The following is a 26,361-nucleotide window of genomic DNA, read 5'->3' on the forward strand; positions in this document are numbered from 1 at the left end:
TATAACTTATAGCAAAGTTAATAGAGTGAGTGCCCTTAGGGAAAGTATGTATCATTGCGTATTTAGGTGGAACTCTGGATGATAACTGAAACCAAACCATTGAATTGAACTGAGACGAAAAATCCAGGGATGCTTTTACTCGACTGATGAATATATGTAGCTACAATCTTAACCTGGGATTTAGAAAGAGATTGGTTAAAGGCTATGTGTGTTTAGTTTTATTATATGGAGTGAAGCTTTTAAAATGTGGAAGTACCGACACATGCTCGGTATTAGCCGGAAAGACAATGTTACAAATGTCGTGGTGGTGTCGAAGTTAAAAAAGACCAATAAAATAATCAGAGAAATAAAAACATTCTTGACATATTTTGGCGACATCGTACGGCATCCCGAGAGATATCAACTTCAGCACCTTATCATTTGAGCCATTTAAGGGAAGCAAAGCCTCTGTTAAAACATTTTGGCTCAAGAATCTCAGAGAATGGTTCGATCTCAGTACTATATCTCTATTTAGAGCAACGATGGACAGGGACAAAAATATCTATGAGCAGAGTTGTTAACAGGGGCCCTTTTCTTTTCCCGATGCTGCGTCATTTAGTAAGTCAATACTTCAATTTAGCAAAGCAATTTTACAACACGATATTATCTATGATATCCAAAATAGTTAATACGTAAAATGGAATTATACCAAGTGTATAATATTGCTCAGAAGTATACGTTAATTTAAAGGCGATTGGGAACCATAATGTATTCATTGTTATTAGGTAAGTAAAAAAGTTAAGTTATTATTTTATCTTCAGCCCAATCTTTACAACGCGAATGTGCGGACGTTCTCAAATCCATTGTATGTCTACCGAATCCAAAAACAATAGTTCACTAACGGAAAGAGCCAAACACTTTATGAACTTGTTTGTTAGAAAGGACAGTTCTGAAGAAAATTAGTAAGTATTTTTTAAAAAATTATAAATAAAAGGTTTAAAAAGTACAACGTTAACGTCCCAATCGATTGAGATCTCATGAAGTTATACACATAAAATGGCCGCTGAAACGCAGTTATAGAGGTCTATTTTTCATCAGCTATGTCACGGCTCGTCTTAGGTTAGCGCGTTCGGCGGCGCGTTGCGCAGCGCGCGAAACTCAAATGTATAACCGTGCGTGAAAATGTTCGTAGACAAAATCTATTTTTGGTTCGCCCAGTCACCAATATTGAGGGTCCGAACGATTTAATTTGTATATCTATGGTCTGAGGAATTCATTATCTATAGTGGTAATTTTTTTGTTTCACTATGTGAGTATATTTCTGTAAAATTGTAAAAGATATAAGCGATTCTCATGTAACACTCTTTTTTGAATATTATTGCCAACCGGTTGACGTTACCTACATTTCCGAATACAAATATGTAGTTTTATGTCAAAACAATATTGAAATAATGTAATTTAGTTGTATAATAATTAATAATATATATTTATCGTTTTCAGACAATTTTCCGAAGCTTTGCAGTGGGTTTGACGATTACCCGCGCGTTGAAATAAATTAAGCTCACAAGCAAAAAAGTAAAACAACAAGTCAGTCACAATAATTTAATTCATTCTGAATGATTTATTACCTACTGAAGTAAGTGTAACTGTGTTTTATAAGAACAATAGAAATTTTAATATAAGTGAACCGTACATAACGAACGAAATCTATCAGCGACTCAATAGAAAATAAATTGATTAATATCTCCGCGGTCCGAGAGATGTTATCACTATTTCATTCAATACGCCGTAGATGTGTAAAAAAAATAAAGAAAAAAACAATTTTTCAAACGCCTTTGTTACATTTCGAGTTACCGCAGTGTTACATTTGGGGAATGTACGATATTAAATTAGTTATATATTAAAAAAACAATGGCGTAGAAACTAGAGAAGTAAACATTCGAATAATTAATTGTATTTTTTGGATTATATAAAACATGTATTTTTAAACACTTAATCAATTTTATTGAAATTGTATATCTTGCAAACAATAACAAGAGGAATTAATGTATAAATACCCAATAATAATAATAAAAGAGTAAAAGAAAAATAACAATGAGAATAGGTGTAAAATTAAATGATATATTATTATACTTATATAAAAATAATATTTATAAAACTTTAGGTTTCCTCTAGTAGGTATATTAAATATGTCCCTCAGTCCCCTGGATACCTCAAGAGTACCCAAAATAGCGACTGCATCACCTCGCTGGATGTCTACGCTTATTCCCTATTGTTATGTATACATAACCTTCCCTCTGTATGATATCTCCCCAATGACAATAAATTTTCTTTTGGTAATTTATCGACACCCTAATTTACTTATTATGTACCATGTGCAATGTGCCTACTCAATATTATAATATAATTGATTTACCTCAATTTATCCACCCTATCTAGCTGTGTGTACTGTGTAGTACACATATATAAACCTTTGTACGGGAACTAAGCATCACTAATATTATTTACTTACTATTTCATATTTATACTATTGTAAATGATTCTAATATCATTAAACTCGGGCCATTCAACTTGTTTAAACTTACCTAAGCTCTACTCACTGAGTTGTTTCACTGCAGTTCTTTCCCTTTTATTTTTACACCATGTAACTGTACTTTGAGACACGACGAATAAATATCACTGAAGATTAACATTCGCCTGAGTCTTATTACTGACAGACACCTTCCACTGGACCACGTGAAAGATCGGATTCCCGTTGGTAAGGATTTCGTTTGCCGAATTGAGTATATAACACTATATTAGGAACTCAACTGAACGGCTTCCCCAGGGTCTAAATGTCTCGAAACCCAGGGGACAGACAATTTAATTTAGTGACTGACAGTAATATATTTTTTTGATTTTGTTAAACTAAGCTAAAAGAGCTGCTGATCTTCCAGATTCAACAGCTGATTTATTCAGATAAGATGCCGTGAGTATATCCACCAAAATATGTATTCATTACTATATCAGTGCCCAATCTAGTGTAAATGTTATTTTAATTATTTATCAGTTTTCAATTTAGTTTTTGGCACTACACTGGCCTGACACAAAGTAACATGGGAAGTGTTTCAAATTTATTGAGTGTTGAACATTGTACTTAACCTGCCTGTCGTGGCCTATCGATAGGGTTTTATTGTTGTATAATATAAAGTAAGTGTGATAGTTTCTAAGTGAGTGCGACGTAAAGTGGATCTATTTCAGAGGTCGCTCTTACCGTTAAGAGCAAGTAATGTTCGGACAAATTCACATGTGAGCAGGCCATAACATGTATTATACCAAAGATTCTCCACATTTTATAATGAGATACACCAAATAACTACATAAATTTAACCATTGCGGCAGCATTGTTTCAAATTTGATTATACAAGATTTCAATGATGAAATGGGGAAGGTAAATTCATCAATATGATCTTCTCAATATAATCAACCCCCGGTACAATGATCTTGTGAAGATTTTTAGTTAAATGGGATCTGTAGTTTGTTAGATCTGCCAATAACTTTTTAGTTAAGGAAATCGAAAATGATATGAATATTTTTTTTTAATTAATAATCATGCCCTTACTTTTTAATATCAGGTTTTAATATCAGATTGCAGTTTTAAACTTACAATGTAAAATTTGTTTGAAATTGAAATTTGGCTACAAACAACTAAAAGTAAAAGTGTTATAAAAAGCTTTCTATATAACGACCCAATACTATTCATATAAATAAATACATACAATCGCAAATAGAGCAGCCAACATAAGATGTCAACTGTTTATTTTTTAATATACTTATATATTTATATGTAACAAGTATTCTGTCATAGTTACCAATTTAACCATTCTAAAGACAGAACACAGTATGTAGGCAAAACGTATTTAACAATAATCAGGACTGGTTTAACCGCTCAATGAAATATTTGCAATTGATAACGCAGACGAAACCGGTACTGATTAGTATTAAATTGTGTAAAATTATGACAGAATAATGCATATTATAATACATACGTAACTGTTAAAAATAGTATATTATTAAACACGTGTTTAAGTTTATCTCACATTTCTCGTGTAGGTATAAATAAATAATTATAGCCACATCCAGAAAACAACACTTATTTTCGTGTTCCCTTATATTACAGTAAATAATATATTCAATCACATTCATTAGTATTTAATTTAAATGTTTTTTTTTTTTTAACATATTGTGGACATTACAAATTATAAGTTTAAGACGTTCACAACATGACATTAAGAAACAAAGATATATAAATATAACTGTATTACATAAAAAAGAGGTAGATGAGTAGATAAATTAGATAGGTACAAGGAAATACACCTGATGAGTTAAGCAGACCCTATTTTAAGAATTTATAAAACAACGTCCACCTAAACTCATTCTCACGTTTGTGGAATATATCAACACCCGAAGCAATTTCGTTGAACATAGTTATCGCCCTCCCAATTGGTATCACCAGTGGCAGGTTGGTTCTGCACCTTGGGAGAATATATAGAGGGAGATGGGAGAGTATTGAGCTATACCTATTGAGAATATGGAAATGAAAATTATATGAGCAAACCCAGGTAACAAGGGTGCTTTTATGTTACACGTCATGCAGCGTCCATTAGTAAGCCATTGCACGTGACCGATAAATTTTGATAACATCGCCTTGGCTACTTCTGTTATTAAGATGTGAGAGATATTATATCTCATCATATTTTATAATTTACACCATTAATAGTATATTAAATAATTTAATACTCGTACGTCGCAAACTAGAAACCAGTGCATAATACTCGAGTATAATAATATACGTCGCAAAGATATTTTCCCCATTACACGATGATATTATAATATAATGTTGTTATTAGTAAATGATATTGTAAGAAGTCTAAAAAATACCGTGGGAATTGCGTGGTTTTTAACAATTTTGTAAATATTTGAGTGAATCCGCAGTATTGTATGAGCTGCAATTTAAATTATTTTAAACACGCAATGACGCGCGGTAATTTTAAAGCACGCACTGTATTTATTTTGAGATTTAATTATACCAAATTTCTGAACATGATTAGGTAGTAAATATATTGACTAAGTTTTTAAGACACATTTAAAGAAACGAAAAGATGTCAAAAAAAGACTTTTGGTCTGCTAATTTTCATACAAATTGTGAATCATGTCGTGATGCTTAGGCGTAAAATCCACTTAACGCAGCGAGTGGGGCACTCGCGCAAAATTTTACAAGTGGCGCGTAAATCATCGAAAATACAACGTAATCAAATACGCCAGAGCACACTGGATTTGCAACGCATTGTGCCCGCCTGCCTCATGATTCACCGTTGTTTGGCTTCTCAGTGGGACGAATTAACGAAAATACAACGTAGCCCATTCATTGAACACGGCAAGCGAAATCACGCTCTGGAAGCGTCGTCGATAGACGGGCGAGTAGGCATTATTTAATAACAGTGAACTCTTTGTTTAGTTGCTGCGTGTCCGATATTTCGCTGGTAGAATGATGTCATCGTGAATATTAATTACAAGCCCCTAGAAAATTAATAATATTTGTATTGCTTTGTTATGAGAGACGCTGATAATAATAATTATTTTGTGCTTCTTGTGCTCCTTATTACATAGGTGAAGGGTAATGCGCGGGTGGGAGGGGGCCTACTTCTTAGTGAGCGCCGAGCGCCGCTTTGGTGGGCTTTATGCCTTAGAACAATGATACTTACGAGTATGAAATTACAAGTCACCCCATTTAGCAGAAGCTGGGTTTAAAAAGTAAATCGAAATAATTTAAGATTACAAATAAAAACACTTTTATAATATTTTTGTACACTTTCCACAATTAATATATAATTTTAACACTACACCAGTTTCATCTTAACGGGTATTTTCAACTGGTTTAATTGATTGGCCAAAGATGACAATAAACGGACTACATAAAAAAATCTTTTTCGTACGTTTGATGCGATTAGGCTACCCCTATCTATATGATAAAGTATTACTGGCAATGCCATAAGGTATTTACAGGAATGCTTACCATTTAAGAGGTGAAATGGTGGAGTGATGGAATACATTGACGCATATTAAATCTGTCCACTCGCTGAGCGACATGTCCATCCCATTGCCATTTCATCTGATTAGCAACCTCTATCAGATCACGAACTTTTATCTGCTTCCTTATACATTGGTATATTTATAGTCTTTACACGTTATGTCCAACATGGAAATTTTCATGCCACGTTGCGCTACTCGTAATTTTTGGATTTCTCTTATATTAATAGTAGGTACATGTTAAACATGCATTCGTGAACGTTGGTAGCACACAATGGTTGAACACTTTAGGTTTAAGACACAATAGGAGGTTACTTTTGAATATAACATTCAAGTGCCTAAATGCACTCCACACCAGTTTGGTTCTGCGAGCAATCTTGTCATATATATATATGTCATCAAACGTATAATATGTAGAAATAGTCTATATTTTGCTAGTACAAGTCTTATTTTTAATGGCTCATTTATAAAAAATGAAACAGTCCTACTTGTAGTTATAAGTATTGTTAAAATAGCAGTGGGCAGACGCGAAAAAAATGGTAACAAGCAGTTCTCGAACGCGTGTCGGTATGTCATGAATTTGAGAAGAAATTCATTCGTTCACGCCATTTTTGGATTCCACGAGTTTTACAGGTAATTTATTTGGCAGTGGTATGAATATTGGCTGTATTAAATATAAAATACTAAAGTCAATGGAATCGCGATTATTATAATATTATTCTTTGAAATTATTAAACCATTTACAATTTCTTTTGTCATTTACTGAAGAACTGTCAAACATCCAAGAAAAATAAGCGAAAATCCCCCAACTAATTTTAATTTATTGTATTAGAACCTTTTATCTGTATTCAAGGTCATGTGGTAAATAAGTGAATCAGCCTGTTTCCATTTACAGCTGGATGAAGTCTATCTCAAGCTATTTCCATTCTTCTTGGTTCCTTCATTTCCACGTAATTCCGCCAAACGATTTTTCTATCGGTTATATATTTTCTCAGAAGTGTTTTCAAAATTATGTATGTTAAATAATTAGAATTTTACATTCTTAAATCTTGTGAATTATTCGTTGAATAAAAACAATAGTTAATTCCATGGCCCCCACATCCTAAAACGGGCCCCCAGGCTAGAATCTTTAGCGCCCCCCTACCTATCGCTAATTTTAAAGACACTATATAAGCGTGTTCCATATGGTGTTCGAGGTAAAATTATTTAGTGATTTTCGTATTTTTAAAAACATCTACTTGAATTATGGAGTTATTGAGTACACACAATAATCAAAAATTGTATCGAATAACCTCATATTTTAAAATGTTATATGTAAAAGCGCCGTAGGCGACTTTTTTTACTATTACAGCGAATTTTTAGAGTGCGTTTATTTCACTTATCTGGTCGATCCATCATGCGGGGCCCCTCCTAAGCCCGGGCCCCCAGGCCAGAGCCCTGTCAGCCCCCCCCCCCCCTTGTGGAGGCCATGGTTAATTCACTTAAATATACTTTGGTACGGCCTTTCAATCGTTGTATATTCTTCGGTTACCTTGGATAATCACTTCTCGATAATTCCTTGAGTGATCATCCTTGCGAGCTATGTGTCCGAACTATTTTCGTGTGCGAGTTATGGTATACGCAATAATACAGTTAATACACGACAGATATGTAAACACAATAATACTTATTGATAAGTTTTAAAATGAGCCTTGTATAGTTCTTCTAGTCATCCGACTGAAATAGAGTAATAATATGTGTCAATATCTTGTTATCATTCTATAAATAGCTGTAAACTATATTCGTTAAATTTGATGACAATGTCTTTTTAACGGCCCACATGCTCAGCGTACTTCAAAATGGAGGTTTTATACTATTTTCAAGGCATGATCCTACACATTCCTTAAATGTTGTAGATAATCTATTTATATAATTTTGAAGCCTTATTATCCTTTATATTTATTTTAAACAGTTGATGACTGCATAAAGTATTTGTATTACATAAAATAGTATTCTTTTAAACTTCTCGCCCATTTTTTGAATAATAAAATTTGGGATCACAGAGATTATCAATATAATTTTTTATCGTAAATATTTCACTATAATAATGTCGACATAAATTTTACTAATGGTTTTTATAAATGCGTTTAAAAATAAATATATATAAAAAATCTTAACACCACTGCACATGGATGTACTGAAATATGACTATATTCTAAAACATTAGAGCGAGAGGTTTAAAAGAATACTATTTTATGTAATAAAAATACTTTATGCAGTCATTAACTGTTTAAAATAAATATAAAAGATAATAAGGCTTCAAAATTATATAAATAGATTATCTACAACATTTAAGGAATGTCTAGGATCATGCTTTGAAAATAGCATGAAACCTCCATTTTGACCCACGCTGAGCATGTCCCCCATTAGATTTCCAACCCGTAGGTTGGTGTCGAGAAAATGTTTTGCAGGAGATTTCCAACTAAATAGTTTACTTAAAAATATTGACTATGATTATATGGACGGAGAGGTTTTAATTTATATATATACGAGTATGTTGTGTATATTTATGTGACACTTAGAAAATTTATATCGTTTACTTGGTTGACCGAAAATAACAGAACTTAGTCATACATAATTATGAACAAAATGATGTCAGTAAAAAAACAGTATACAAAGAAAGGGTGAAAATAAGTTTAAAAGAGACTAAAATAAATGAAATTTTGACAGTAAAATAAACTGAGATTAATAACGTTAAAGGTATTGTGAAGTTTGTAATTTTACACGTGAACATATAAAAAGTGGGAGAAAATGTGATAATTGATAATCCGCATGTAGAATTTTATTTTATGATGATTTTTAATTTATTGGATGGAGGTCGCAGGTTACTTGGCTACTTTATAAGGTGGTTGCGAAATAAAAAGGGTAAGAAACCTTTGATTTAAGCAGAGAAAAAAGGAAATATGGTACCAGAGAGGAGGTATGACACTTTCATGAAAAAAACTTTAATTTTATCTTGTATTTTTTGCAACTCAACATAAACTTAAATCTTGTTTATTTGAACCACGTTAGCTTTTGACTTAGTCATGCTTGATAGAGATTAAATAATATGACAGAAGAAGAGAGATAATTCTAAGACAATGATAATGATAATTTTAGAGCTGAATAATTCTGTGATACTCCTCATATACAACAAAAATAACATAATGGCAACCACGGTATCATAATACTTGACAGCCTCTGTAGCATTCGCCCAAGAGTCTACGTGACCGTGGCTACTACAGTTCACAACAGCCAAAAATAATTTCACTCACTCGCTCACCCAAATATTTTCGCAGACCACGCGATGCTCCAACAAAATGGGTCACTCAATTATCTAGATAACCGTATTTAAAACCGAAGAGATTATTGTTGTATTCGAGGTAAATGATTGATTTTTTAGAAGTTCCGTTCACTATTTTATTGAAAATCAAATTAACAGGGATCGATTCATTTTGTACGATTTAAAAATTTACTTTCGCCTTTTTTTAAATTAAGTAAATTAAATTTTGTACATTTAATTTCGCGTTTCATTAAAATTAAAATGGATTGAATTTAATTTATATTTTAAACAATGGAATTTACATTCTGATGGATTTAAGTTTTGTACTGTCTCATTTAAGCCATTTTTTGCGACTCGGGTTTCGCCTTTCGGCATCTTCAGGCACTATGTGTAGTCACCAAAAGGCAAAAACACAGAGTTAGAAGATAGAGAGAGAAATACAATATTTAATTTAAATTCAAATTCCATCAAGTACCTTTAATCGGTAGTATTAATGGAATTTTTGTTTATATTTAAGAATATATTGTTATTTAACGAGCATTTAAACACTGCAAATAATATACAATTATCGACTAATCTTTTCTGCAATCGGGACATACCTGTGAGTACTCAATGGATGGCGATCAGGTCCTATATCATACTCGTACTGGACTACAGAGTTGAAACCTGGATGTTAAAAGAATAGACAATAATAAGACTACGTAATAGTAACCTCCAAACCAACCCACCCCGTACAACACTCGGTCTTAATTGAGCGTATCTCCTACACTAAGATATGAAACATCAGCAGTTGTTTACTCCTGGGAATGTCTCAGGAGCAGATGCCCAAGACAGGCCTCTTCGCACTCAAGTGTACTTTGACTGAGTTTACAGAGACTTTCTAATTTTAACTTTTCTTACTTTTCGCTAGCGCTAGAGTCGATTATAAAAATTTACGTATTTTCCTCGTCTAATCGTTGAATAAATGCAGCTTCAACATGCAGGGAATGGACTTGGCCGGTTTGATGAAACATCCTTCTCTTATCCCTGTTTATGTTTGCGTTGGGATCGGTTTCCTTGGATGCATACACGCTGAGACTCGCCACCCGCAACCCTGACGTCTCATGGAGCAAGTTTGGAAACCTGGAGCCGTGGCAAGAGTATAAAAACAAGCAATACAAGTTCTACGAACCAGAGATTACAGCAAAATTGACACAGAACCACCCAAATTCTATGTTGATTTTTCACATATCAACGGGGAGAGGACGATGGATTTTCATTAATTAGTGATACATATTATTTTATAAAGAGTGTCTCCAATAGTCGGCATGTTATGGCAGAATTGTGTTGCTGCATTTCAAAATCAGCCAAGTCCACCTTTAGGTATTTTTGACTTTTTTGTGAATTGCTGAAGAACTACTGCTTTCTAATATTTCTGCATTATCAAAATGTGGAATTTATTAATTTGAAATATTCTATACTCGAAATAATATAAACTTTCACCCTTGTGACTGTGTATTTGAGAAAACAAAAAGCTGTTTTTCTCCTATTATCTATTATGGACTATTTTGAAATCTAGCGACACAATTATTGTTATTTTTTTTTGTACAGCTGACTAAATTATCCATCTGGAACATGCTTTTAGCGTATTTTGTTGAATATATAAAAACTGAAAAGTGCCCACGGAAGAGAGTAGCACGGAGAATTAAAAAAAATAGATGATTACATAGATATATGTAAAAATAAAGGTAAAACAAGACGGCCATATTAAACTATGTGAAGAAATAATTAAGCAAAGGTAAAATATTGACATTTGTAAACTTGAAAAAGATTACTATGTAACAAAAGACGTGTATTACATTCTTTTTTAATTTCATGAATTTACCGCCGAGTAAACATTATAATTATTACTTTATGCTTCATACTTTAAAATAAATGGATTCGATAAACGTCAATAATACGTATTACTTTGTATTACAGGGAGGTACATTTTTGCATGCGATTTTTCCAAATTATCCATGCAAAACAAAAAGAGATCATCGACCTGTCGTATTGTTTTATAAACGAGTTGTTTTGATTTATTTTTCCACTATATCAGACAAATTCAGAACCTTGAAAAGAGTTTCTCAATAGTGAGTGTATTAATTTATCCAAAAATGTTTATCCCTAACAAACAGATTATGGGTGCCGGACGAAATCCCGAAGGCCGAAATCCCGAATGCTGAAATCCCGAAAGCCTAAAACCCGAAAACCGAAGTCCCGAAGGCCGAAATCCCGAATGCCGAAATCCCGAATGCTGAAATCCCACAAATGGGTTTTTGTCTCTCCTACAAAAAGTTGCGCAACCTGAACACTTATCTTGAATTGCGAAAATTTTTCAAGAGCCAGAAACCCATTTTCCACAAAAATGAGTTTTTTCTCTCTTGTAAAAATTGCGCAATTCAAGATTGCGCAATTATTGATGTTTGTATTTTTTTATTTTTCGGGATTTCGGCCTTCGAGATTCCGGCCGTTCGGGATTTCAGTATTCGGGATTTCGGCTTTCGGGATTTCAGCATTCGGGATTTCGGCCTTCGGGATTCCGGCCTTCGGGATTTCGACCCAAACCCACAGATTATATATATACCTACCTACTATTATTATCAGTGGCGATTTTTTTTTTTTGACGCAAATGACGCAATAGATTTGTCAAAAGATTTAAAAGGGCCCTCGAAACAGTTCAAACCAGTCGTACATTATTTTTTTTTACAAAATAAGCATAACAAAATCCCTGTAACTGATATAAAAAATACATCACTAATATTATTATCTGTCATTACTGTCACGTTCAACAATAATTGGATAGGTTATTTTTACTTGGTACGCCGGTAGTGGGAAGCCTCTAAATCAGTCAGTGCATTGGGTCCCTAAATCCACTAATGCATAAGATATAAGCACCCTATTATTTCCGTTGACGAATTCTATTAATAACCAAAAATGCTTCCAGTATATTTTATAAAATCATGTATAATAGACATGCTAAAAAAAAAAAAAAATTGTACAAAATTTTTGAGTTTTTTGGAAAATTAAGCTATTTCAAGCTAAAAAGCTTTTTTTCAGATCATGATTGTTAATTTTGATAAAATGACAAATGATTACTGAATTGGGAATAATGCGAATAATAAAATTTTAGAAATAAGTGCGTTAATATTTTTCAGTAAAAAAATATAATTTTTAAGAAATACCTATTTGTAGGAACAGAATATTTAAAAAAGATAAAATACTGTATTTTTAGATAATCAATAAATAATTTCATTGTCTTTTGGGAGAGGATTAATCTAATAATGAGTTTATACTCCAAATACGCGAATTTAAATTTTGAGAAGTGACGCTCTTCAATTTATCGTTTTTTTCTCTCACAAATTTGTTATCTAATTTGCGAAGTCGTGAGAGTGCCCTGTGGCAACGAAAATACTTGGTCTGAACTACTGGGATAACATTATAATATCCAATAACTAAACTGTAATGGCGATGCAGTTAAATTATATGATTAGCGTGATACAAATTAATGATCATCTGAAGACTAGTAGTAAACAAATTTACAATATAATTTTTACAACTAAGGTAGTTAAGACAAACTAATTATTATTTGTTTTTTAGGAAATATATTATTAAAATTGATAGGTATGTAATAATAATAAAAACAGTTTTCATGAAAACATCAGAGCAACCCAACCTGCTTGACATTTTTATTACAACGTTTTTCTTACCTCGTATTCTTATTTGTCCGGTGGTTCTTTGTCCGGTACAAATCTTGTAATCGATTTTTAACTAACTTCCCGACTAACTAGACATTTGAAACTTTTTGAATATATCAGAACACGATGTTAATGCATTTTATAATACTTTTAGCCATCTTTAAGTAGAATTGATTTCATTTTCAGTTAATTCTGTTTTGTATGAAAAGTTATTTCGACACCATTATTGGTTGCTAGGGGTCTGGGGTCCTAGCAACTAAATTATTAATATATACGTGTGTTACTATGGAAATCAATATGACATGTCTAAATGATATTTCAGTATTATTTCTATCAAGTAAAATTTTTTTTGATAGTTTAAGCTCGTCAAGTCAAGTTTATATGATTCAGCAGAAAATTCAAAAACGTTCTTCTTTTTATCTTGTAATTATTACGTTTTAATTTTATCACGTTATTTACTTGTCTAAATCTGCGCATTTGTCGTTATTTAGACACATTTCAATTTACTCCATAATGATAATTTGGGGTAAGAGAAACTCCGTAATCAAATCGTGTTGGTTGCTTTTTCCACGTTGAAAGTCAGTAATGATTAATCATTAGGCTCCCCACCTGTTTTACAAAGTGACGAGACTCGTCATTTATTGTGAAAAGGCGATGGTTTTCTAGTTGGATAAACTAGTTTATTAATTCATTGTTTACTCTACCTCGGCGATATAAATTATTCTTTGAATTCGTTATGTACAATCCGTTTAGCAAAGTAGCATGCTAGTAGGATAGGTTGTAATCGTAAAGAATTTCGTCGAAGTGCTATCTTGATAACGTCACAAGGACGACAGAAAGAGCTGCCCCTCCAACCAAGCGAAGACCGATTACCTCAAATTAACCTCCCCTTCGCACACATTGTATGGACAAAAAGTGTAACACCATCGCGCGATAGGTCCTGTCAGGTAACTAATTATAATCTACGTTAAAACTTTCCTGTTAGCTACTAATATTACTAGTGGTTTTCGTGTGCACGTGGCCTTCCAGTAGACTTTGCGCCTTAAAGATACAGTAGGTTCCAACTTCAAGTCAGCTGTGATACACCTACTATCAAAACTGGAAATTATCTACTAAAATCTTCCGTTACCATTCTTCATATTAAATAAATCTATCATAATTTGGCTAAATAACAAATGTTCACTACCAAAATAAAACTTTATTTACTCGTTCATTGTGAAAATGATAAGTTTTGGGCACTCATTGCATTCAATGGTTAACGACTATCCTACTGTTCAAAGAACCTACTGAGGTAAGAAGAAGCTAAGCCTCAGTTTAAAGAACGGGGATTCATATCTTCCTTTATTTTTATTTCTACGGCGGCAGTACTAAAATACAAATAAAGTGATACAAAGATGTTACGTAGGGTTCCTGCGCATCATTGATATATATACACAAGACTGCTATTGGCAGCTATCGAGGGTAGTTTTTCATATTTTTGTATCGAATTATTAGCACTTATTGTAACAATTACAATACGGTTAATTGTTACAATAAGTGCTATGTTTTAGAAGCACCTCTCTTGTTGGCTGTGCTAAATTTTAAAGCGAGATAGACATTTTTGACTGTTTTGACGGCTAACTTATTGTAACAATAATTATAATACTTCTATACAAACATATTAAAAACAACCCTCGATAGCTGTTGATAGTAGTCTTCTGTATAGAATAGATGCGCTGGTTAAAATTACTTCTACGTGCTGGTTAAAGAAATAAAAATAACTCAAAAAACTCAATGAAAACATATTTTATTATAACTGAATGTTCACGATGTGGATGATCTGGTGCGATCGACCAAAACCCATCCCACGATAGACTGGTCAATCTTGATAAAAGCTTTGGACATGCCTGTGACTAACTATATATAGCAAGTCTAAATGACGCCATGAGTCTACAATAAAATAAAGTTATGTTTGTTTACTAATAAAATATATGAGTGGGTCATAGTAATAATTAACGATGTTTTTATCCTTACTGGTCCAAAACGCCGGAGAGAAATAGTATTTATGCGCTATAAAAACGCAATGAAACTCGCGAATTTATGAGCATGATAGTGTGTATTTATCGAACATCTACTGTCACTATGAAAGTGACTGTATTGACTTTAAACCCGTAAATTCCGTGAAACGGGTTATGAAACCCACAATAAATTAATATTATACTCATATCGCAATTATTGTTCATTAAATGTTATTTAATTGCACATGAGAATATATGTGTGCAAAGGTAAAATTGAGGTAATATATTGATAAAGCTGGGGAGTGGCGATTCCGACAAACGACAGTTAATATTTTATAGATCAAGGCAGATAGCGTACAGTTTATAATATTTGTTTTTTTTCTATAAATTATTAATAAGGTATAAGGAACAAAATTGAGTTAGCTAGATAGTCCCTAGCTAAAGAATTTATACAATGTCTAATTGCACGTATACCTAAACTCATTCTCACGTAATTGGAATATATCAATATCCGTGATAGTTAGCTAGATAGGTAGTCATTGGCCTTCCAATTTTCCAACACACTTTTGAGGAATATACAATTTGGTAATTAATGTTAATCAAAACTAAAAAACGATCAAATCAAACGCCAACACGATTGAGTTGGTGGCTAATGTAATTACTATTATGTTTCATAATGTTTAGTTTTAATGTAAAATTAATTATAATTTGATATACCTTCTCGAAAAAATTTTGAACAAAATATACCTACTTACAAGCGGAAATCAAGTACGTACCTACCCATCAAATTCCGGTTAAAGGGCGTTACCAATTTAACCAATTCAGAATATTTTTAATACTATGGACTTAGGGTATTTTTTTAAGGTTATTTTATTGAATTAATTTGTTGTATTTTATTAACTCTATTCTGTGTTAGTTTGCATTCACCATTGGTTAGTGCACATAGTGACATTAAATGCCTAAAGATAAAACCCGGTTAACAAAAAAATGACTCAAATGGAAATGTATATAATTATTGTCTATTTGAAGACTTTGTATTCGCTTCTTATAGATAAAATCATAACTGGCATTAATGATTGCAAATTAATCACTCATGAAAACCGCCGAATCAAGGGTGTGCAATATTCAAGATGCAGCCTCTTAATCCGTACACGTTGAATATGAATGCATCAAATTATTTTTTGATTATAAATTTCATACAGATATATTGGGAAAGTCATCAATCATTTGTTTATATATAATAGTATGTATGTATTTAAAATCAAACTGTGTTCATGTTTAAGCTATATTTTAATTCGATTAACACTCGCACATTCAAGTAAGTTTTATTTAGAATAATTAATACATGAATGAAGCCTACATTATGATGAATACATCGATGGTGAGCTTGCACCCTGTGGAGGCCCGAATGCTTCATTTAAGAGCGGAAATGGTAATTTACATTACAAATGATTCATCCCAACATACACTACGTTTTTATTCAATTTATGTGTCTGGATTCGGTTGAAAGCTCTTGTATGATTCAGTATCTGTGAAGCATTCACTGTGTTAGTGAATCATTCTCAAAAATACTTTAGTTGATTCAACATGGGCAAATATGGATGGATTGCTCATTACTTCTCAAAACGACATCATCCAATAACTACACTAGCATTCTAATATCTATAATTCTATCACAATTGAAGGTGTATTGTTCTGAAGTATTTTCAAATTACAACTTGTCTCAATTAAAGAGAAGACAATACTCTATAAAACTCTATTGGTAAAAAAACGTAATAAGGGAATATTCTAAATCTTTTAAAGGAAGATATTAATAAGGGTCATCAGAGCCAGTGATGTCTTTAGAAAAGGTGACGCCCTTAAGCAGACTTGATTAGAATGGCGTACTGTCTTATTTTTAGTTCAAAATTGTCTGAAAAATTACTTATTCATTTTAGACTAGGGGGGGGGCAAACTTTTTAGATGAAGGGCCAAATTCAAGAATTCAAAATGAGCGGCGGGCCGCATGTAAAATACAATTTTTAGATATACCTACACTGTTTATTATCACGAAAAATAAACATTTTTTTAAATTCAGGTGTTAATTTTGTAGTTGATATTCTCAAAACTGCTTGTAAATAGGCATCGGAGACATTTGATCGTAAAGAATTTTTATGGAGGTTCATGAAAAAAAATGTAGGTTGATCCAAAAATAACGAACATTTTTCTTGCATAATCTTTAAGTTGGTCGAATTTGTCTGAATTAAGGGCATTGTAAAGTTTGGAGATTTCTTCACGACGATGCAATTTTCTTAAATCAGTGTCACACCGCAGATCAAAAATCTCAAGTTGTAGCTCTGTCGGTACACTATCAATATCTATTGAAAATGGATCGCGTACTATTGCTGAACTTGTCTCAATTTTTCGGAAGTCACCAAATCATTGTGAAAAATCGTCATTCAGAGCTTTAATAATTTTACCATATTCTTCAAATCTATATTCTGATATATTCAGCAACTTCAAAGTTGGAAAGTGGTCCACGTCGTTATTCGATATTAATTGTCGAAGGAATAACTTGAGTTTTAATTGAAATCCATTCAAACTTTTTACCATATTATGGGCATATATTTTTTTTCCTTAAAACGCGGAGTTAAAAGTATTTAAATGTGTCACGATCTTCAACGTAGAAAATAGTTGTTACATAGTGTGAGACGAGGCGCAAGGAAGGCGTACTGAGATAATACATTTACGAAACAACAAATTCTTCAAATTTTAATCTATTGTCAATATTTTTTAAAAAATTATAAAAAAGTTATTCGTAATCAGAAGTACAATGATGGCGGGCCACAAAAAAATACCCGGCGGGCCACATGCAGCCCGCGGGCCGCAGTTTGCCCCCCCCCCTGTTTTAGACTATCTTTAATAGCCAAAATATCCTTTTTTTAAATTGACATACACACAACCTACTGAGAATTTCTAAGAAAACTTCTGGCGTACAGTGGTGGTTTTAGGGAAGTAGAGGTATGTGGCACTGACATATTTAGAAGCACCCTTGTAAAAAAATGCCTGTGCGATAAACCATCATAACAATTGCATTACAATGGGTATTACAGAACAACAATAGTTATGTTGTCAGAATTTTTAATGCTTCGATTATTTTTTTAAGCTAATTCGTTGCTTTCTGATGAACCAACCATATGGTCTGGTTAATTAAAAACTGCCACAGCTCTCAAAAGTTGTAATATTTGTATTCGTTCCTACATTTTTTGCCTTTAATAATGTGCTACCCTTAAGCATCGTATGTCCTGCATACCCTCACGATACGTCACTGATCGGAGTTGTATGCTACGAAGGTACCAAAACTACAAATTGCACGCGTTGTACATATCAATGTATCGCATCACGCGTGAAAGTGATCCCCCCGTCGCATCACGCGTGAAAGTGACATGAATTTTTTGGACAGGCCAGGTTTCAAAGGTACCTATAAGATACCTTGAAGCTCTTTTTTAATATAGTGGAAGAAAAAATAGAGCCGGGAGTATTAGACTGATGTAATTGAACTGAGAGTAAAGAGACAGAATTGATAAAAGTGTTAGCTTCCTGATAGTGAGCATAGTGCAATTTATTATAAGGTAACCTTATTTATTAGGCGGCTCTCGTGGTGCAGTGCGTAAGGCGCTGGCCTTCCGCCTGAGAGTTCTGGGTTCAATTCCCGGTGAGAACACAATATTTATGTGTTTTTCTTAAAGCCTCTGTATTAGTGATGTTTCAAAATTACTAACAATCACCTTGCACAAAAAAGCAAGGACATGGTTATTAATGATTCTAAAAAAAACATTATTTTATTACAAAAATATATATTTCATGACTATTTTATTGTGTGGGATAAAAACTGGAGTGATAACACAGAAATGATTTTATGTAATGCTTATAATATTAAAAAGCCTATTGGCATAACAAACTCGAAAATGTCTTGGTTTTTCTTACTATAAATAATAATATGCTAGGTATGCGTGGAAGTTACATAGTGAGTTAGCTATTAAAGCCCTTGGCAATGGATTGGAAAAAAGCTCTCTCATAACCGTTCATAACGATAATTTGATCGAATTCTTCATTTTCCATGTTCATATTTTGTTCAGCTGGAAATATGCGAAATGATAGCCAAAGAAGTTTCATATAACGAAAGCTATATTCAATAACACTAAGTGGGAAGAATACGGTAGGAAAGTTAATATTGAAGGCATCTGAAATTATGACACTTAGAGATTTAAATTTAATTTAGGGACTTTTTACACAATAATAACTAGAGGAGTAGTTTTCATACATTTTCATATCAAGGAGCAATACAAAAAAAAAACAATTAGTGGAATGGTTGAGTTTATTGTTCACTACACAAATTCTCAAATTTAGAAATAAAATTATATATAGATACCCTTATTTTACAGTCCATGTTTTGATCAACATTTTGGTTATACAGTTACTATATAACTTTCCTTATGATAATGATAATAAAAAGAATTTTCCGATTCGTTTTATTCTGAGTATGCTATCAATGCAATCTCTGTCCATCCGATGCATTTATTCTTATTTACAATCCGTTTATACTGGAAAAATTAATATCATTTTTCGTGTTCGCACAAATATAACTCGTAACTCTGCGGTGTTTATGATACTCAGTCGCAGGACGGATTTGGTGTTTCATGATGCTGTATATCGTGCGATTAACTTGTTTGATGGCACCATAAAGGTAATTTTTTTTAAAAGTATGTATATAACGGTGACCGGACAAAACAGAACAGTGACAAAACAGAACACGACAAAACAGAAAATGACAAGACAGAATATGACAAAACAGAACAGTGACAAAACAAAACAGCCAGGGGAAAAATGAACCATTAATTTTTATGGAATCTATTTATTAATTAAATTTTAAACGAAATACATATTATACTTATATATAAATATTTAATATAAAAAAAAACAATTTTTAAGTGAAATCATCAAGGTATAATATTACTTTCACTTTTTTTACAATAAGTACCGTTATTTTGAAAATAATGCATTTATATATATATATAGAGTATATAAAATTGTATAATGTAATCACTGCACGTTGGCCATTCGGCGTAAATACCTTAATTTATTAAACTGATTATTTCGTTGTAACTAGTCACCCAATCATTTTGAACATATTATATTGATTACGATGAGATATCCTAAGCTTGCCGGCAACACCGAGATAAGTTTATTTGAGGCTTTCTAGCGATTAGTAATGCAAAAATTACGAATATAATTTGATTTCTTATGGCGTATTGAAAATCTGTGCTATTAAAAATCTATCAACATAATAGAGATAGGCCAATTTCAATATTAAATTTATATTTTTTCTGAAAGGTCATAGTTATATTTATCGTTGTTCTGTTTTGTCACTGTTCTGTTTTGTCACTGTTCTGTTTTGTCATGTTCTGTTTTGTCATGTTCTGTTTTGTCGTGTTCTGTTTTGTCGTGTTCTGTGTTGTCACTGTTTTGTTTTGTCATGGAACAGTACATAACATTCGTATATGTGTTAAATTTATAAGTGTTTTTATTATTTTGTTATTTAAGTAAGAACATACGTTCTCTTCTATTTTCTTGTTATATTGGTTATATTTGTGATTAAGTCATTTTTATATTTTGTACTAAGCAATCGCTGTATGCCATAATACTGTTTTTTTATGAATAAATAAATAAAAGAGAACTATCTGTATTATAATAACATTCGTTTGTTATGTGTTGTGTCTAAGTTAAATAAAATTAATACTACTTATTTAATAAATAAAAATAAAAAACGTGCTACTATTGCACTGAATTGTAATTTAAAATATTATTTCCCGCGCATATAATATGGTTCAACAGCGAGGAAGGAAACGCCATCGTTATTTATTTCACAAAAAGGCCCTAAAGCAGAATTTCCTATGATATTCCATCTCAACAGCTTTACTCGGTATTATTACGTATTACGAGGCTATTACTGGTCACGGTTTGAATGAGAATATTGTTTGGAGGGGTTTGTACTTATAGAAAATTTTGCGCTAGATTAAAGTGAGGCTTTGAACTAGAAATAGTAGCTGGAGGCTACTATACTATAATATTGTTTATAGTATTAAAGTTATTGTAACAAACCACTTTCATTATAATCTTTAATCATTACCAACAGTTACTAGGATGAAGCTCTTCGTTTAACTTACGTCAATATGCGGAGGCGCTATTTTTTGACGTAGAGCAAAGTCGCAACAAAAGGTTATTTAAAATGCTGACAATTTAAAAACTATTCAAGATAGCTTAATAAGTAAGATGGAGTTTATGGATAACAGATAAAAATGTCATGTGATAGTGTGTAATTAAAGCATGAATATCGTTTGTCGCCCAACAATTGCCACGCGTAGCACCCGTACAGTGTGTCGCAGTAAAACAATTATTGACGTGTTAAATGTCAAATAATTTGCCTTGACAAGCTATAACTATAATATATAATATAAAAAAATACTTATTTGAAATAAATAGTATGATTTTTTTAATAATTTCAGCATTTATATGATACGAAAATACAATCAGAATCACAGAAAACGTATCCTATCAAGAAAGGGTCAATTACCATTCTGTTATCAATTAAAAATCAATCTTTCACTCTTATGACTACTGGGTTGACACTGTGAATGCAGCGATTCTGGGCCACGTCAGATAACTGGACGACGAAAATCTGGGTGCCGCTACAAATTAATGAAATTCGCATGCGCAAAAGTGATTATCGTCATCAGACTGTATCGATCCACCGCTGGAAGAATACTATCTATAGCTGCTTCTACTCGTCTCGGTCCCTAGTTCTTCCGAACTGTATAAAATTGTCTATCCAGCATTCAGTTTTAAGGTGTCCCTGTGATCGTTTAGTGCTTCTTGGGTGGACTGTATGACGGCATTTGTCCAGCAGTCGTCCACTCGCCGAACAACATGCCAGTCTATTGCCATCTTATCTGCTTAACGACCCCTTTCACATCGCGTCTGCTTGCTAATATCAAGTATCCACCTATAATACAATATGTTGTATGGTTGTTGCAAATACTATTGTCGATGGTGTGCATCAGAGCATTCCGGTTCATAAAATTCCCAAAAAAATCTCTCCGTCTCGTGGAAAATTAATTCGACCGTCTGAGCTAGATAGGCCATATAACAAAAACATACATACAAAATACATTTAAAATTAGATAACTATGTTGATATTTTCGTAAATATTCATTCATTGTTACTATTAATAACTGATTAGTGACATCTATAATATGTTATTGAAAACACTTCTACTGAAACAATCATACGTAAAAAGAAAACACGAATGATATTATTCAAATATCACATTATCTTATCAGTTATCAAATGCCTGTTGAAAGTAAAATTGAACTGTGTTTACGACGTGTAAACGTTTATTTTTCATAACCTGGAATAACACTAAACAAAGAAAGCGATTATATACTTTAAATCGTTTCGTGTAGAGTATATTTTTCTCTGTTCATAATATTATCAGTTATTACTATGGACGCACGAGATCATGTATTCTGTCCGCACGTACAATTAAATACTACGTGAGAGAAATTAAAGGAAACACAAGTGTATAATTGCGACAGACAGAATCAAAACTGGCGAAACATCGAAAAGATACAAAAATGTTAATTTATTTTTGTTTGTACGATTCATCTGTAGAGCTGGCAATGTCTAACAAAACGACTGATTGCTTATCTGTATTACGTGATGTTAGATTTTGACGACAGAAGTTTTAATTTCTACATATTATACAACAGCACGTCAAATACTTTACAATGTTATGTAGATATTTAAAATAACCTTTTTCTAAATTTAACTACCTAAATTATGTTTTCTAATTATAATATTTATAACTTACCAAATATCGTAATGCCGTTACTGAAATATACAGTCCAATTTTCGTTCTGAATTCAAATATATTTTGTCATCCATATTTCAATATAACACATTTATAGCGTCTGCCAATTGTATTTCAATTTATCTCCCTTAATATTTATGATTTGAAACTGGTATGGATGCCAGTAAATGTCCAAGGGATTTTTTTTGTTTGATAGTTCGGTATTTTAGTTTAGTTTAGCAAAGAATCGTGCTATGTCTGGATTTCTAACAAAAAAAGTTTTCAACATCAAAAACAGTTCGATTAATATGTAAACATTGCATATTATTATGTATTGTGCGTAAAACCTAGACTAAAATGACATTCTTTTAAGATTTTGATGAATGTATTAGTTATTTTATGGGAATTGGTTGTTATTCATGTAAAGTCTTAATACTAGTTTAACAGTCCTTAAATACCCGATATAATAGGATACCAAATATCGATACTAAGTAATTGTGCTTTTAATTCGATATGACATCCTTACAAAGACAGAAAATGAATCGGACACGTGCTTCGAGCTTTAATATGACGGCAGAATAAAAAAATCTATATTATATACAATTGTGACTTGAGAATCTACGCTAATGACTCGAATGGTCAATGTTAAATGTGAGTGGACTGTTAAGTAAGTAAGTATACACACTGTGAAAAAGGATGGCGATCCATTGACAATTAACCGATAATAAATTGTAGATGGTCTTGTAGAAAAAAAACTTTCGACAACAACAAACGAATCAAGTGAGTTGTACTATAAAATTTTATAAATCCTAGATTCGTACCAAAATAAGTTAAAATTATTTGAATAATTGGTTAACATGGAACTCCATTAAAATATTTTTTTGTTTAAGTTAATAAGTTATCTTCATATCGACATAAAGATAACTTATTTACGAATGGCGCAATCACTTACAGAATAACATAAAAATTTATAAGTAATGATTAATGGAGTTTTTAGAATTATAATAGCATATTTATGTCATAAACGACATCGTCATTTCGCTATTTATTTCCAATAAATTAACATATTATTAATTCATTACAATATGTTAATTTATTTATTTGTAAGATAAACATTTCCTCTGTAATTATCATCATAAGACGGGGTTGATCTACTGTTGATGGAATTGGAATATCACAAGAATACTAACAAACGACAGGGGTTCTTCCAGGCGCCATGTGGTGTCTATATACTCCAGTTAAGACAGATGTGGCCGAAGAAGAAGAATTACATTCGTCAAACTTGGAAAATATCAATCCAGTGGGGTTTAAGCAATCCCCATCATTTAATTCCCCTTGTGTATCAGTCTATGACAGAATTTGTCCCTATATAGCATGCATTATCATTTTTATCTACCAACATAATATATAATATGTATAATATAATTTTTAAATCAAGTAAGGAAGATCGAAGCTTAGGTGAAAGCAATAGATAAACAACCGCTTCCTACTTACATAATATTATATTTAAATGAAGAGCATTCGATATATGTGACGGAGATATTTTACATTTTTTTCCCTGTTGTTTCTACGGGTTACGATCGAGAATTTTAGTATGAGAAATTTTAATGAAAATCCCCATAAAAAGAAAAATCACCTTAGAATAACCAAAATATCAATCCCTATTTTTTTTAAGAATTAAGAATTCGTTAATTATCGAATCTCGAGAATCGAAAATAATAGAGAAATCACAACCTCTATTCCCTTCTATCCCTATCTTAACCCCTTTTGTTTAATTCTTTAGTTCGAAGCAGATTTGAGAGTGGGTCTATTGTTTGGACACCGCATCAGTTGAAGTATGGCCTTATGGTGGAGAGGGTACAGAAGAAATTCTTGAGACTCCTTTACTTGAGTTTGTATGGACACTATCCGTGGCTTTATGCAACTGACTTTCTTTTAGGTATGCTTACATACTGCAGTCTGCAATTTAGAAGATATCTTTATTTAGCTACGTATTTTTTTCAACTTATACGAGGTATAAATGAGAACTCTGCCATTATGGGCAGTGTTGACCTGTGTGTCTCTGATAACTATCTTAGAAATAGAGAGCATCAGTTGTTTATTATCCCAAGGTGCAGAACCAACCTGCCACTGGTAATGCTAATTATTGGGAGGGCGATAACTATGTTCAACCAAATTGCTTCGGGTGTTGATATATACCACATGCGTGAGGGTAATTTTAGGTGGACGCTATTTTATAAATTCTTAAAAAAGGGTCTCCTTAGTAAACTCGGTGTACTTCTTTGAACTTATATAGATGTATAATTGTATTTTCACTGCTTTTGTATGTTTATATTATGTTCTCTTTTTATATTTTCATTTTTATCACTTTTATTTCTTTATAATAATGTTTTATGTCGTGTTGTAAACGTCTTAAACTTAAAATTTGTTATGTCCACAATATGTTAAAAAATAAATTGAAATTGTGGCTCTATTTTAAATAGTCTACACGAAGATTATCGATTGTTTGGTCACTGCTGAATATAATATTATGAACATTGGACCGATACTTTAACACATAAAGCAGTCGATAGAATGCATAAAAATACAGGTAGGTACATCATAATTAAATGGTTAACCTCTATTATTCACCTCTCGTGGAAGATTCTATACATAGCCTTCCTCCTACCTTGGTAGCGACCGGCGACGACCGGCGCGCGAGCGTGGGAACGAAAAACGCACGCACGAAAATCACGCCCAAATAATCGTAGCCACGGGCTGAATATTTTTTGCCCTTATTGCACGATGTTTTTTTATTTATTAGGTACGTCTCGGGTTTAGGCGCACGCGGCTCGCGCGCAACTTACGCCTGCTGCGCGGTCTACGCCAGGAGAGCTGTAACTAAATCAGGTTAAATTAATTTTAATTGTACATATTACATAATCTAAACGTAAATAGACTAAGCCTGCTGTAAACCTACAATTGAAACTAGAAAAATGTGTAATTCCGTTTTAGTCGAAAATTGACTTTGAATGACATTGAAGGCCATTTTTAATACCTCTAATATACCCGTCTTGCAAATTATGTAATTCCAAAAGAATGTAACATTGTTAAATCATTGATGATTTAATTTCAAAAACATATATGAAGCGTCTAGTTTCAAATCCCCTTAAAACGGTTTTTGAAAAATTTTGAGCCAGATATTATTATGCATTTAGATGGATATTTTTGTTACTTAATTTGTTTACCCACCACCACAGGTCATATATATACAGCCGTGGATATGCAGGGCAGCCTTCCATGACGCTATAAAGGTGTCTGAAAGAAGTGATTTTAAGTGCTCATTCCGTCCCGAAACGGAGCCGCACATATGATAGCCAAAGATTGAACTTTATAAAACGCCAAAAACCGTCAATACGTATGATCAAAAAT

At 32.4% G+C, this 26,361-nt stretch overlaps 1 protein-coding gene and 1 pseudogene across 2 annotated transcripts in view; one reads left to right on the forward strand and one right to left on the reverse strand.

Annotated features, from left to right (window-relative positions):
- LOC147075677 (uncharacterized) overlaps positions 1 to 26,361 on the reverse strand; it is a 367,777-nt gene that overhangs the window by 154,646 nt on the left and 186,770 nt on the right. The gene's annotated exons all lie outside the window — the stretch shown is intronic.
- LOC147075678 (cytochrome c oxidase subunit FA4 pseudogene) lies at positions 10,327 to 10,611 on the forward strand (annotated as a pseudogene).

The sequence above is a fragment of the Rhyacophila brunnea genome, unplaced genomic scaffold (assembly GCF_057557595.1).
Source record: "Rhyacophila brunnea isolate RB1 unplaced genomic scaffold, BYU_Rbru_1.0 scaffold_14, whole genome shotgun sequence".
NCBI classification, from domain to species: domain Eukaryota; kingdom Metazoa; phylum Arthropoda; class Insecta; order Trichoptera; family Rhyacophilidae; genus Rhyacophila; species Rhyacophila brunnea.